The sequence below is a fragment of the Vombatus ursinus genome, unplaced genomic scaffold, assembly GCF_900497805.2.
Source record: "Vombatus ursinus unplaced genomic scaffold, bare-nosed wombat genome assembly UNPS02004184.1, whole genome shotgun sequence".
NCBI classification, from domain to species: Eukaryota; Metazoa; Chordata; class Mammalia; order Diprotodontia; family Vombatidae; genus Vombatus; species Vombatus ursinus.
This window is the reverse complement of record NW_020943962.1, coordinates 84760-100012: the sequence shown is the minus strand read 5'-3', so window position 1 is coordinate 100012 and position 15253 is coordinate 84760. Positions and strand designations below refer to the sequence as shown.

General features: G+C 50.9%; 1 protein-coding gene across 3 annotated transcripts in view; it reads left to right on the top strand.

Annotated features, from left to right (window-relative positions):
• The first annotated feature begins 621 nt into the window (after positions 1 to 621).
• The window catches only part of LOC114053902 (lipid droplet-associated hydrolase-like), a 72834-nt gene continuing 58202 nt past the window's right edge, over positions 622 to 15253 (top strand). The window contains exon 1 of one of the 3 annotated variants that reach the window (XM_027877033.1): positions 622 to 686. The gene's annotated coding sequence lies outside the window, so the exon portion shown is untranslated. Of the gene's footprint in view, positions 687 to 2292; positions 2443 to 15253 lie in introns of those variants that run through there. The other 2 variants (XM_027877043.1, XM_027877026.1) reach the window with 2 other exon arrangements.

Genomic DNA, 15253 nt, shown 5'->3' with positions numbered 1-15253 from the left:
ATGCAAACACTAATTAATCTCTCCAGTGGAACAGTCAACAAACGTGCGTTAAGCACCTACTATGCGCCACGCAACGTGCTCAGCACAGGGGATACAAGCAGGAGAAAGAGCGCCTGCCCTCAGGAAGCTTGGAGTCTAATGGGGGAAGCTGAAGGGGCGGGGGCTGGGGGACAAGCCGTCCAGCCAAGCCCAGAGCAGCAGCCAGGCGAGACAGGAGGTGGTGTCTGGGCTCCCCCTGAAGAAGAGATCTAGGGTGCATGGGGCAGAAGTGGTGATGGGGGGAAGCCCAGGCCGCTGGGGTCACCCCAATAGCGAGCCTCCTGGGGAAGAAAGGGAGAGGTCCGCAGGTCGCGCTGCCAGGCGTGCTTGCTGCTCCTCCGGTGCCTGGCACACAGCAGGCGCTCACTTGGTGCAGGCTGGGGCTGACGGACAGGCAGGGTCCCCCGGGCCTGGAGCGCGAACTGTGGGGGGCGCATGCGCAGTGCCTCCAGAGGCACTTGCCCTTCCGCCCAGCCCCACCCCGCCCCCCTCCAGTCCGCCCCGCCCCTCCCGCCCGCGGCGCCGTCCCCGCGCGTGCTGCGCGTGCTCACGCACTGACGTCACCGTGGGCGGGGCCTGCGCAGGCGGGGCTGGGTTGTCCTCTGGCTGGGCGGGAACCGCTGCCGGCGGAGCGGGTGGTGCCCGAGGTGAGCGAGGCTGGGGGAGGGGAGGGGGAGGGGGAGGGAAGGCAGGGGGTGAGGGGGAGGCGGTGTCCCCCCTTGGTGGGGAGACAGCGGGGGGAGGGGCTCAGAGCCCCCCATTCGGCCCCTCCCTGCACTGGAGGGCCACGCTAGCAGCCGCCTGCATGGATTAAGCGCCTACTGTGTACGGGGGCGGGAACGGAGAAAGGAAGAAGCGCGGCCTCGAGCCTTTCCTTAGCGCGTGCACAGGACCCTCTGTCAGCCAGCATTTATTAGGCGCCTGCTGCGTGCCAGGCGGGGGGGGGGGGGGGGGGGGGGGGAATCAATCCGGCTGAGCGGGGGGGGCCCCCAATCCCCCGCCGCGGGGGGGGGGGGGGGGGCCCTCGGGCCGGTGAGGGGGGGGAGTCTGACCCTGAGCCCCCCCCGCCCCTCCCCCGTGTTCCTGTGGGGGAGGGACGAGCCCTCGGTCCGGTGATGGGGGGGAGTCTGACCCTGAGCCCCCCCGCCCCTCCCCCGTGTTCCTGTGGGGGAGGGACGAGCCCTCGGTCCGGTGATGGGGGGGAGTCTGACCCTGAGCCCCCCCGCCCCTCCCCCGTGTTCCTGTGGGGGAGGGACGAGCCCTGGGTCCGGTGATGGGGGGGAGTCTGACCCTGAGCCCCCCCGCCCCTCCCCCGTGTTCCTGTGGGGGAGGGACGAGCCCTCGGTCCGGTGATGGGGGTCCCGGGGGCTCAGGGTCCCCTGCGGAGGAGCTGTGGCTCTGCTGTCCTCGTGGCCCCCGCTGGCCAGGAAGCATTTACGGAGCACCTGCTGCATGCCGGGCAGGGGCTAACGTGGGGGGCCCTGCCCGCTTCGCCCCCTGGCCTGCCCGGGCTCTTGTGCCCCCGTAGAGGGCCAGGCGCCATGCCCGGCTCATGCTTGTGGACAGACTGACGGCCAGAAGGAAGGACAGAGAAGCCCTGTGCTTGTCTGTGTCCGGGTGACCCCCCCACCCCGCCGCTCCAGGGGCTCCCGCAGAGACCTGGGGGGGGGGGTCACTCTCCAGCCGCTCAGTCAGAGGTGAGACCTGAACCCAGGTCTTCCTGCCTTTGGGGAAGCACCTACTGTGTGCCGGGAGATGCCGAGAAAGCCACCATTACATGGGGGGGGCACATGGGGAGGGGGGCTGCGCCCCGCCCCGGCATCCCAGCGGGGTCCTGGTGAAGGGGAGGGGAGGAGGCAGTAAGGGCCGTAGCTGAAGCGCATCAGGCTGGGCTGGGGCGGGGGTGTCATTGCCCTTGGCACCTGCTGCTCTGGAGCGTGACCAGAAAGGTGGCTAGAATGAATGAAGAGGGTGCTCTATGCCTGGCCTCGAGCCTGCCTCCAGGGGGCTTTCCTTCTAAAGAGACTGACCAGTCCAGGGCTGTGGCCACCGGGCTTCGGGCTTCGCAGCTGCCTGGACAGCTCCCATCGAGGCGTGGCCTTCTGGGAGATGGCTGGCACCTGGTTCGGTGCCACAGGAGCCCAGGTCCCGCCTTCCCTGCCCACCAGCTCACCCCCGCAGGCATAGTCCGTGGTTCAGCACGGAAGGGCTTGCAGGGTGGCCGCCCCTCTTTCCCCACACTGGCGCATAGGGCACAGGCCCCCACCCACAGCTGGCATTGCATTGGGAGGCAGAGTCCACCCCAGCCGGGGTTTTAAGGGCTGCCAGCCACCCAGCTGCTCTCCTGGGAATCCCTGCAGGCGCAGGTGGCAGTGAGGGTACGGAGAGCAGCTCTGTTTCTCGGTGAGGGGGCGTGTGTGGGGGGATGTTCTGGATGTGTGTGGGGGGGGTGCAGACATGGCTGTGGAGTGACCATCAGCTCCCAGCTGTGGGGCCCCAGGCCAGGGTACAAGGGGGCTAGAGGTGTGGAATTGGCTGTTTCTCTCTGTCTCTGACCTGGGCAAATCCCTTAACTTCAGTTTTCTCAACTGTGAAATGGGGATAATAATAGCACTTACCCCTGCCAGGGTTGTGAGGCTCACAGGAGATAATGTTTGTAAAAGTGTTCAGCTCTGGGTGGGTGCATAGTAGGCTCTATATAAAATGTTTATTCCCTTTCCTTTCCTTCCTCCACCCCAACTAGCTGGGGTTTTCTGTGTTGTGTACCTAACCCTACATGCCCTTTCTTTAACCACTCCCTAGCTGTTTTAATGATGACTGTTGTGTGGTCAGAGATCTGGTGCTTGGGGTCCCCTCTCTTTCCATTTTTTGTTTCCATTTTTCCCCTTGAAATTCTTGACCTCTTGGGCCCCTGAATGAATTTTGTCCTTAGTTTTTCTAGCTCTGTAGAATATCCTTGGGGAGTCTGTGCAACATTAAATAAATACATTAATTTAGGTGATGCTGTCATTTTTATTATGTTGGATCGACCCACCAATGAGCAATGACTGTTTCTCCATTAGATTCGTGTTTCTCTTATTTAGAGCCGTCTTTATTTCTGCAGAGACTTTCCTAGAGAGGTTTATAGAGTAAGGAGGCAAATCCTACTAGTTTTGAATGGCGCTTCTCTTTCGAGCCCTTCTCACTGGGTTTTGTCGGTCATTTATAGGGGTACTAATGATTTGTAGCGATTCATCTCACCCCAAAACTTGGCCGTTTAGTTCATTAATTGTTTGAAATAATATTTTGGTTGGCTTTGGAGGGATCTCTAGGTGTACCTTATCGATACCCTGATAAAAGGAGTCATCGTTTCCTCCTTGCGGTGTTCGTTCCCTCCGTTTCTTTTTCTTGCCCTTATTGCTGAGCCAGCATTCCTAGTAGGGATGTGGACGATGAAAAGGCCTCCAAACTCATCTCCATTATATATGACGTACGTGCATGGGGCTAGAGAACTAATATGGACAATCATTTATGTGATCATATCGCCCTGTAAGCCTAGCCAAGTCTCAGCCTTGGGTTATTCCCACCCTTTGCGTTTGCTCGTGCACATGGGCTGCTGAATGTAGGTGGAGGAAATTTCATGATCATTCCAACGACGCAGATTGGTGTTACACGACGTCACGTGGGCCCTCACTGCTGCCAGGCCGCAGCCCGTCCTTCCTCATCAGCCCACTCCCTCACTCCCCATCGAGGCGCTTCCAGACCTTCTCATTCCTCCTCAAGCCTCCCCAGCTGGTCTCACGTGATGACCCACCCTTGGCCACTGAAGAGACCCCATCCCATCCTGTCTTCTCCAGCAGATTGCCCCATCTGTCGTCCCCTCTCTTTCGCTTACCTTACAGCCCTTCCTCATTTCCTACAGACATGCCTGTGTCTCCTCAAAAACCTTCACTTAATCCTTTTATCTCTATTACTTTCCCTTATTTCTTCTGTCTTGTGGCTAAACTCCTTCAAAAACGCTAGGTCTACACTAAGTGTCTCGACTTCCCTCCTCTCCCTCTCTTCTTAACCCCTTACAATCTGGCTTCCAGCCTCCTCCTTCCAAAGGAAGGAACTGCCCTCTCCAAAGTGACCATTGGTGCCTTAGTTGCCCAATCCAATGGCCTTTCCTCAGTCCGCGTGTTCCTTGACCTGGCTGCAGCCTTGCAAACTGGGTCACTCTCTCTTCCCGAATCCTCTCTTCTCTCTAGGTTTTCAGGACTCCCCCTCTCTCCTGGTCTTCCTCCCACCTCTCAGCCTCCTTTGCTAGATCATCCCTCAGATCATACCCTCCACCCTTATGCATCCCTCAGGATCGTGCCCTGGGCCCCCTTCTTCCTCTAGACTAGTTCACTTGGGAATCTCATCAGCAAATTCTCAAATCTACCTGTCCTGCCCCAGTCTCTCCTGACCACCAGTTTCTCATCTCCAACTGGACGTCTAGTAGACATCTGAAACTCAGCAACATATGATCTTTCTCCATAATCCCTTGTCCCTCCTACCTTCCCTACGGCTGAAGAGGGCACCACCCTCCTCCCAGGCCCTCAGGCTCCAACCTAAGAGTCATCCTGTGATTTCACCTTTGCAGCAACTCTCTAATGTGCCCCCTACCTCCCCAGAGCTCCCACCGTGGTGCAGGTCCTCATCACCTCACACCTGCCCTAGTAATAGCCTTCTGGGAGCCAGCTGGAAGGGGAGGGGGGGGAACGGTCTGCCTGCCTCAAGTCTCTCTCCACTCCAGTCCATCCTCCATTCAGCCACGAAAGTGATTTTCCTAAAGTGCCACCCCACTCCCCACCTCCAGCATGTCCTTGTCACCTCCAGGAGCAAATATAGCGTGTTCTGTTTGGCATTCAGAGCCCTTCCTAACCTGCCCCCTCCTACCTTCCTGGTCTCCTTACACCTCACTCTCTTTGGTCCAGTAACCTGATCTCCTAGCTATTCCACAAAGAAGATGCCCCCCATCTCTCAGCTCCAGCACTGTCCCCCGGACCTTGAATTGCATCTCTGTCCTGGCTGCCCTGGCTTCCTACCTTCTACAGGAAGCCTTTCCCAGCCCCTCTTCATTCCAGTGCCTTCTCTTCGTAATCGTAGAGCTTTTATAAACAGTTGTTTACACGTCATCTCCCCCATCACATGGTGAGCTCAAGCACATACTATGTACTTAGTATTTATTGACTGGCTGTATTAAGATGAGGTCCCTTTATTTCTATGATATCTAGCATTTTTAATAAGAATGCAAGTTGGCTCTTGAGATTATGTGCGTGATCTCACTGGATTTCTTAACAAACTTCGAAGTGGCGGAGGAGAGTGACTTTCAGCAATGGTCCGTGGCGAGAGGAGGCTGCCTGCCTTCATACCTCTGTGCTGTGACTAAGATACTGTGCTCACCCTGGCTTTTTCTGTTTTGGACCCTGAGCCAGTAAGGAGGTGTGAAGGTACTTTGAGGCAGGCCCTGTGCTCCACGCTGGGGGCACACAGACAAAAGCCAGCCCGTCCTGGTCCCCTAAAAGCCTACACTCAACCATCAGCTTGCATCAGTCCTCCAGCAAACCTTTCTGAGAGCTGGCTGAGGCTGTTACAAGGGAAAGAAGAGATGACTAGAAAAAAGAGCTTGGTTGAGAACACCCAACCTTGAGCAAGTTGAGCTTTGTATAATTTCTTTTCTTGGTGTTTAAAATAAACCACTGCAAACCTGACTCAGAAACATTTGGTCTTAGGCCCTCACACACTCTGCCACTCCCTCTGCCTCCAGCTCCGGAACCAACAAGATGCTGCTGGCATCCTTCGTGGTCCTCGGTCCATGATTTAGAGAGAGGCAACCCAGCACCCAGCCATTATGGGGACTTCCTCTTGTTTTTCCATTAAAAACTGTTTTGTGAATGTACATTTTTAGAATGTCTATCACTGCCCAGTAACCCTTCTCCCTTTTCTCCTCCTTCCTTTGTAACAAATGACTATAATCAAGCAAAACCAGCTGAAACGTGGGCTGTGGCCTTGTACTGTGGACCTCCAGGCCATTGTTGTCCTGCCAAGGAGTGGACAGTTGGCTTCATCCTTTTTTTTTTTTAAAGTGAAGCAATCAGGGTTCAGTGACTTGTCCAAGGTCACGCAGCTAGTATGTGTCAAGTGTTTGGTCTGAAGCTGGATTTGAACTCAGATCCTCCTGACTTCAGGGCCAGTGCTCTATCCACTGCACCACCTAGCTGCTCCTAGTCGACTTCATCCTTGGGGCTAGGACGTCCTTTGGAAATCACGATTGGTCATTGTGTACATTGCTGCCCTGGTTCTGCTCCTTAAGTGTGCCCCAGTTCTAAGAGGTCTTCTTAGGTCTTTTTGGAATCCATCTCTTTCCACATTTCTCCTGGTGCAGTGATAGCCCCTCTCCTTCATGTATCGTAATTTGTTCAGCTGTTCTAACTTGATGGTAGAGGCCACATTTCTGCCCAGTTCTTGGCTATAACAAAAGGGCTACAAAGATATTTTTGTCCATATGGGCACTTTTCCAGTGTTTCTGATTTCTTTGGGTTGTGATGCTAGGAGTGGTGCCAGGGTGCCCCTGGGCATGTACAGGTTGCTAACTTCACGGGCGTAGTTCCAAAGTGTTTTTTGGTTACTAGCTCTGTCTTCAGTTACTCTGTGAACCAGGTTTTGCCAATCTCATTAGCGGCACAGTGGAAACCTAAGAATTGTTGCAACTTATATTTCCCTAATTATTATTGCCTGGGATTGTTTTTTTCCACGTAGTTACTGACAACTTGCATTTCTTCATTTGAGAACTGCCCATTAATACCCTCTTACCACACACTACCTATTGGAGAAAGATTCTCATTCATATATATTCATGTCAGTTGTTTATGAATCCTGGCTATTAACCCTTTACCAAAGAAATTTTTTATGAAGATCTTTGAAATAATTGTTTCTTTCTAAATCTGACTGCATTTATTTTCCTTGTACAGATGCTTTTCAGTTTTGTGTTAGCCAGATTATCCATTTTATCATCTTAGATGATCTCCATTCCTTGCTGAGGCTAGAGTCCCTATCTAGCATAGTTGTGCAAGGCCTCACTTTCTTTTGTTCTCTGATTTGATTGGGGGACAGGGTGGGGAATGTAATCTTTCCTGTTAGATCAGTATTGTTTGGAGTTCCTTGTTGTGTGTGGTATATATTAGTAGCAGAGCCCTCTTGATAAGGTAGTTGTGTAACTCAACTTTCTGCCGGCCTGAATTCTCAATTTTCTGGCACCTTTTGTTAAATAGAGGAGTCTTTCCCCCAGTAGCTGATGTGCTTGGGTTTATGGAGAGGAGCATGTTCATCTGCGGTGCCCTCCCTGTGCGAGCTGGTCCTCTCCTGCTCCTATTCTGCCTCCTTCTCCCACAGCCCCCAACAGGGATTCATCCTTTTTTAAACCATCTTCAGTATTCACCCTCCTTTGTTAGTGTTTGTCTTCCCTACTTATCCCTGCCTCAACCCTTCTCTTCTCCTTATTCTCCCCTATGCTCTTTCTCCTTTCTCCCCCTTCCCTCCTGTTTCCCTGTTGAGTCAAATGTATTTCTGCACGTGTGTGTGTGTGTGTGTGTGTATGAGTTTCCCTCCTTTCACTAGTTAAAATGACAGGGAGGTTCAAGTACTGCCTGCTCCCCCCTACCTCTTCCTCCTTGTTTCTCTATTCTTCCACTTACGCACCCCTATTATTTGACAGAATTTTCCCTCCCCCACAGTACATTCCTTCCCCCCCTTTCCTTCTTTTATTAGGATCCTATCCAAACATTAGAAAACCACTCTCAAGCCCTCTAGCTTACTGGATTCTCTCTGTGACCTCTGATGATGATAGAATTCTTACAGGATGCATGTATCATCTCCCCATAGTAGAATGTAAACTGCTTAACTTTGTTCGTTTACTCCCTTATAATTGCTTGCTCCTGTTTACTTTTTTCCTACTTAAACACTTCTCCACTTTCTTCATCAGGAATTCTTGCAAATCTTCCATTTCATTAAGGGTTCATGTTCCCCCAGTAGGATTATACCCAGTTTTGCTGGGCAAGCAAAACACTCGTGCATCTTTGTTACATATATTTTTTGCCTTCAGTGTCCTGTTCCAGCCTTGCTGCTCCTTCATGGTGGTGGCTGCTAACTCCCGTGGGATTCTGACTGGAGCTTCTCAGCACTTGATCTTTCTTTCTTGCTGCTGGCAGTGTTTTTCTTTGGCCTGGAAGCTCTGTATTTTGGCTGTGATGTGCCTGGAAGTTTTCATTTGGGAGCTCCTTCCAGCAGTCAAGGGTTCCAACTTTGCCTTCTGGTTCTAGGAAATCTGGACACTTTTCTTTTATCATGATGTCTTGACCCCTTTTTTCTTTTGGTCATGATTTTCAGGTAGCCAGCTAGAATACTCTACAGGTTCAGAGTTACAGAACTGCAGTTCCCCACTCCCCACCCCCAAGTTGGTCTGGGATTTCTGTCCTGGTTGTGTTGCTCCAGGTTCCAGGCTGGCCTGTGTCATGGATCAGAGACCCTGTTCTGCTCCCAGGCTCAGGGCCCCCCAGCTGCAGCTCACTCCTTCCTCATCACTCAGCAGACAGCCTAGGACCTGCTCCTGCTCCCTACTCCAGACCACCACCCCTAGGCAAAGGGCCCCTCCTCAGTTCCCTACTGGGTAGTATGTCTCAGAGCCGCCAGCCGGCCCATCTCCCTAATCCATGCACAAAGTCAGGCCTTGCTGCACTGGGTCTGGGGCCTCTTCTTGCATAACCCCGGCAGTCCCCTGTTCTGTTCCTGCACATGTATGTAGCAGTTTTTGGCTAGACTTCGTTGTCGGGGTTCACAGATCTTGCTCCTAGGCTGAGCTGGGCTGGAAAAATGATTTGCTGAGGCAAAAGATGGCCTAGTTTGCCTACTCAGAAAAACCCCAAAAGACAAAAACAAATAACAACAACAAAAGGCAGAGCTTTTCAACTCTGACCTTGTTTCTGTTATCTCTGCCAAGGAGAGTGACCTTTACACTGGAAATAACAGAACAAAAATGACCTAATAGGGAGCTGTTGCCCAAGGTAGATAAGGAGATGATGTGAAGGGAGTACTTGGCTTGCCTTGATGAACTCAAGTCCCCTGACCCAGTTGGCAGATACTGGCAAATCGCACTGCGAGCTCCCTGTCAATGATAGAATTGAGAGCGGTGCTACAGGATCGGGGACAAATGTCCTAATTTAGAATGTGACAAGAGAACAACAGTTTGCCAACTGTATTTCAGTTAGCTTACATTTGATTCTGGAAAGTTCTAAAATAGAACCTTACAGAGATTGGGGAACAAGTTAGAAAGGGAAAAAAAAATGACAAAAAGTCAGTATGACTTCATAGATAACAGGATTAATGAACCAGTGCAGTCTGTGACAGGAGAGCTGGCTTCATTTGGATGTTTGTGTCCTCAGTGCCTCACATGCATGGTGCCCACATAGTGCATGGATGTAGTACCGTGTTAAATGCTTGTTGATTAATTGATTAGTAAATGAGAGGAAACTAGTTTGCCCATATCTTAGCGAAGCATTTGACAGCGTCTCATAGGATTCTTGTGGAGAAGCTGGAGAGATGTGGATGAATAGCCAAGACTGAAAGAGTAATTGTTAATAGCTCCGTGCCAGTGTGGCAACAGGTCTACAGTGCCACGTGTCAGGGCTCTGGGCTGCTTCACGTTTTTATCAGTAATTTGGCTTAATATATGAATGTTCTGCTGATGCCATTTGCAGATGACACAAAGCCGTAGGTAACTCTCCTTCGCTGAATGTCTGTCATCCAGAAGAGATAAAAAAAAAACCAGGAAAAAAAAAGGCCAACGGCCTTGACCAGACCAGATCCCGCCTTGTCCAGGAAGCCTGCCCTCTGCGGATTATGCTCTGCTCACTGAGTACTTAGCTGTTTGCGTGTTGTCTCCTCCATGAAATTGTGAGCTCCTCCCAACCAGCCCTTAGACAGAAAGAATCCTCGCCCAGCGTGACTGAGAAGTGGTTGTCCGTCCTCATCTGGAGGCCTGGGGTCACTTCTGAGACCCACCATTTAAGGACATTATTGAGCTGCAGAGAGTCCAGAGGAGAGTAACCAGGGTGATGAAGGGCTTGGAGTCTGTGGTAGGAGGACCACGCGTAGGCAGTGTGGGTGTTTAGCCTGGAAAAGAGAAGATTCAGGGAGGTATGATGGCTGCCTTCAGGTATGGTAGAGGAACAATTCATTGAATCAATTCAATTCAGTAAATAGTCGCTGAGAACCTACTGTGTGCCAGGCACATAGTGCTGGAGGTGTTGTTGCTGTTGTTGTTCAGTCACGTCTGGCTCTTTGTGACCCCCTTTGGGATTTTCTTGGCAAAGATACTGGAGTGGTTTGCCTTTTTCTTCTCCAGCTCATTTTACAGAAGAGGAAACTGAGGCACTCAGGGTTAAGTGACTTGCCCGGAGTCACGGAGCTAGTCAGTGTCTGCCATGCTCTCATTCTATTTATAAAATCATTCTTTAATTTCATCTTTTCCAGGAATTCTAGTTGAACTTGTATCCAAGCTTTGTTTTTCTTGGAGGTTTTTCCTGTAGATGTTTTGGAGTCAATCTCTTCTTTTGAGTTTGTGTCTTTGGCATCCATTTCACCACCATAGCTTTTTGTGGTGGGATTCTTTTTTTTGGTTTGCTCATTCTTCTAGGTATTTTTTGTTTACCTTAGGGCTGTGCTCTGGGCCCTTCTGGACCGAAGGTCTAGTCTGGTCCTATCTTTCTTGAAAATTAAGTGTGGTGTTATCCTAGAGTCACTGGGTCCTGCCAGCTTTCAGTGCTCCCAGAGTGGTCTGATTCAGGGCAAAATCAGATAGCTGCCTCCCCCACCCCCGGTCTAGCTGTGCCAGTACCTGACCCGGGTTTGAGGCTGAGCAATAGTAGATGCTGCTGGACTGGTCCCCTCTTGGCCGGCTGGGAGGCTCTGCTGAGTCAGAGGGACAGAACCGCAGGCTTCAGACTGGGCTCCTTCTGAACTTCCTACTCTTGGAAGATTGCCTGAGTCTGACATTGCTCCTGACCCCCCATGCCACCCCTCCCCTAGGGGGCAGGTTCCCTTCTTCGTTCACCCTGGATCTGTGACCCAGGCCTGGATAATGGGTGGCAAAGCTGCCAGGTGGCCGGGCCCTGGTGCACGGCCTCTCTCTGCAGCGGTGTGGGCGTACCTTCTTTTCACAGACCTCTCTGTCTGGCTCCCAACTTACACCTGGCCTGGAGAAAGCACTCACTGCTATTGTCTTACTCTTGTTTTTCCAGATTAGAATTCTTCCTAGTGTTTTTGCTAGATCTGTGTGGAGGAGTTTGGGGTGAGTTCACTGTATTCCTCTCTGCTCTGCCACCATCTTGCTTCTGCCCCGTGTGACTTTGAAGTTCTTTTCTTTTCATGTGTGGTGATTTCTCTTTCATCTTTTATGTTGATGATTTGGTTTTCTCTTTCTTTTTGATCCAATTAGTAGTGATTTGTCTATTTTGTGAGCCTTTAAAAAATTTCAACTCATTGTTTTATTGATGAGTTTAGTGTTTCTTTTCTGTTCAGTGTCATTCTTTCCTTTATTTTATATGTCTTTCTTCATTCTTGTGTGTATTCTAGGCTTCTGGCTTTGTTGATTTTCCCCGTGTTTTTAGGTTCATGCCCAATTCATCACTCTCTTAATTCTCTTTTGTTCGTGAAAAATGGACAGAGACATAATGTCTCCCAAGGACAGCTTTGGTCCCCTCCCAAAAGCTTGCTATGTTTGCTCACCATCCTTTTTGGGAAAAACTTCTGTGTTTTTGAGACTGTAAATTCATGCTCCATTTCCGTATTTTGACCCTTGGGGTGATTTTCATTATTACAAAGCAGGGTTCCCTGTCCTGAAAATTGTAGATCACTTAAAACATGAGATCTCCATCTTGCCTTCCCCACGTTATGCTCTGTGACCAAAACCTGACAAGTCAGTTAGGTCACCAGCTACATTTGGAACTGCAGATCCCATGCCCCGTCCTGCCTTTGGGACGTCAGTCAGTGTGTGCTGATGAGTTCTTCTCTTGTAAATAAAATCTCTCAGGTCTCTGTTAGAGATCGTTCTGATTCTCCTTTACAGAAATGTGTGAACTTTAGATTGATGGAGCCCCCCTTTCATTCCTCCACCTAGCGACTGCATCCCTACTGTGCAGAGGCCATACCGTGTCTGTGCAGAGATCGAATGTTGAGAAATGATGCTTTTGTGTGGCTTAAAGCCTCAGAGGGGAAGCAAAACACCTGCTCCACATCAGAGCATCAGAGGCATCTCTGCACTGGTGGAGTCCAGCCTGTAGATGAATGGACAAGGTCTGCATTTATTAGTTATTAAGCTCAAAGATTACATTGAGGTCTCTGTTTTATTAGATGCTTAGAAAGTTAATGTGTAGGTTTAACTGGTGCCTTTTGCAAGAGATTGAATGAGACAGGTTTACAAAAGAATTAATAAATGTAAAGACTGGAAAGAAAAAAGAAACCTCATGTGTACAGCCTCCAGAATTTGAGAAATTCTGGGATCCTTAGCTGCTGAATGACAGCCCAGGAGGAAAGGCCCTCCCATCTGCTCCCTGGAAGGAGGCTTCCCACCCGGCAGAAGGCTTCTGGACCTCATCAGACCCCCCCCCACTTCTTTTTGGGTGACACTTGAGGACCTTTGCCTTTCTCCAGCATTTAGCACGTGCCTGGCTCACAGTAGGTGTTTAATCAGTGCTTATTCTTTGACTAGTGACCTAGTGATGGACTTTCTCAAGCTGCATTTTGATGTGATTTGACAGTGAAAGTAGATAAAGCATTTTCTAATGCAGACAAGTAGAGACTCTTACAACTTCAGAATGAAATGGTCCTCAGTGGCCCCACACCTGAAAATGAAGCCCCTCCTGAGAGCCCCTGCCGTGTGGTGGTCCAGACTGGGCTGAGTGTCCCCAGAAAAGGACATCTCTGACAAGTGTGACAGTTAAAAAGGTTCAGGAGATGTAGTTTCTAGGTAATTTAGTCATTTTATTAATAAAGCCCCCGGGTTATTAATAAAGATGGTCATGTGGCCATCTCTTGTAGACCAAAAGGCATTGATGGCGGTGGGCTCACAGCTCATATGCCTTTCTAATGAGGGGCTAATGTAACCCTTGGAGAAAGAAAATATCTCCATTCCAGACCATCCCCAGCCTTGGGCTGTCTAGATAAAAAGATATCTCCACCGAGCTAGAGGGGGCTAGAGGAGAACTCTGTGTGCTTCCCCACCCTAGATTAAATTCCTTGCAGGGTTAGATAGGGTCTGACCAACGTCAAGGGAAGTCAATGCAATCTCGTTATTATCGGTAGTGTCCTTTTAGAAAACAGGCCGTTTTAAAATGAGGACTTTAGAAAAGGGAGAAACCTCTGAATCTCCCCAAGATATCAGTTATGAATAATCATTTCTCTCTCTAGTGACTGCAGCCCCTTCCTCTTTGGGTAGTTTGATGTCCTGGGTAGGAACTGCCCTGGCTGCTGTGTTATCCTTGGTTCTTTCCTTTGGGGCCCGGTGGAAGCCCATTTCCTGTTCCGTGAGACAGCGCTGCAGATATTTGCAGAGTACGCCCTCGCGTCCCTGAGCGTCTTCCAGGGCGAGGATCACCTGGTCTTCTTCCAGTCCTCGTTTGGCCAGAACTTGAGGGTCTTGTTCTGGGGTTACAAAGGCCTTTCCCCCCATGGTTTCTGCATTTTAAAATAAAGTTTTATTGTATTTAAAAAGGTAAAAGCTCTTCTAAGCTCGATGATCAGAACAGACCCACCCAAGGTCTCGGAGGCTTTTTTGGTGGCCCTAGCACGGTGTTGACTCGCTCTCGGCTTGCAGTCTGCCAAGGCCCCCACTTCTTTTTCCCATGAACCCAGTGTCAGACCTGACATTGATCCCTGGAAGCCTTCATCTTCTTAGCCTCAGTCAGTGGTTCCAGCCCACCCGGATCTGAGGATATCCTGACTCTCACCCAGAGTGGTGATGATCCCCCCATCTCTGTGCCCCAATGCCGCCTATCCCATCACCCAGTCATTGATACCCTCCGAGGTCAGCTCCCTGGGCATGTGTCTGGAACCTGGAAGGGGTACCCTGGCTAGAACCTAACCCTGGCACAGCTGACTGTTGTTTTAATAAGACTGCCTAGCATTTTTCTTATCTCACTGGTCTGTAGTTGGCAGACTCTGTGCTCTTCCTGTTTTTGAAAAAGGGCCCCATTTTTGGCTCAGTAACTCCGACGGTGACTTGGACACACAGCAGCCCCTGCGTTCAGTGTTGGTCATAATGTAATGGCTAGCACTTGGGGGGGCTGTAGCAAGTGCTTTACTTGGGTTACTTCATTTGCTCTCCACAACAACCCTGGAAGGTGGGTACTATTATCTCCTTTATACAGATGAGGAAACTGAGGCTGAGAGAGGTTAAGGGACTTGCCCAGGGTCACAGAGCTAGGAAGTGCCTGAGGCAGGATTTCAGGTCAGGTCTTCCTACCTCTGAGCCCCCCACTCTACCTGCTGTACCGGTAGCTGCCCAGGCCAGCTGAGTGGAACTCCACAAGAGCAGTGGGGTCCTCTGCTCATGGTGCCATGCTTGGCTGGCCAGCTCACAGGTCAGTGTCGTGCTAGAGAACAGAGGACAGTAGGGATGGAGCCGCTCTGTGTTCCTGCCCCTCCCAGGCTGGCCGTCACCTTCTCTGTGCTGCGTCCCTTCATCTAAGGCCGCACAGGAAGATGCAGTTACAGTCGCCTGCCATGTTGAGCCATCCCCATCTCTGGGCTCAGGCCTTGGCTATTGCAAACACGGAGCCCCTCTTCCCTGTCTCTGACTTCCATGGTGTATATGACGGTACCGATCTCAGTCAGAGGCACGAGCATTTTAGACAGTTTTTTCCTGTCTTTCTAAATTCTTTTCTAGACTGGCCCAACCAGTTCACAGCTGCGCCCACAGTGCAGGGTTGGGTCTGTTCCCCTCAGCCCCTCCCATGGTGGGGGGGGGGGCTGGTTCCATCTTTCATACTCTTTGCTGGGTCTGACATCAAGCCCCATAGTTCGGTTGGGTTTTTTTTGAGGGGGGGGGCGGCGTACATTTCTCTTATTATCCAATGAGATTTGAAACAGTTTATTTATATTTGAAGGGTTTTTTGGAGAACTGTTTATTCATAACCTTTGACCCATGGGAAAGTGG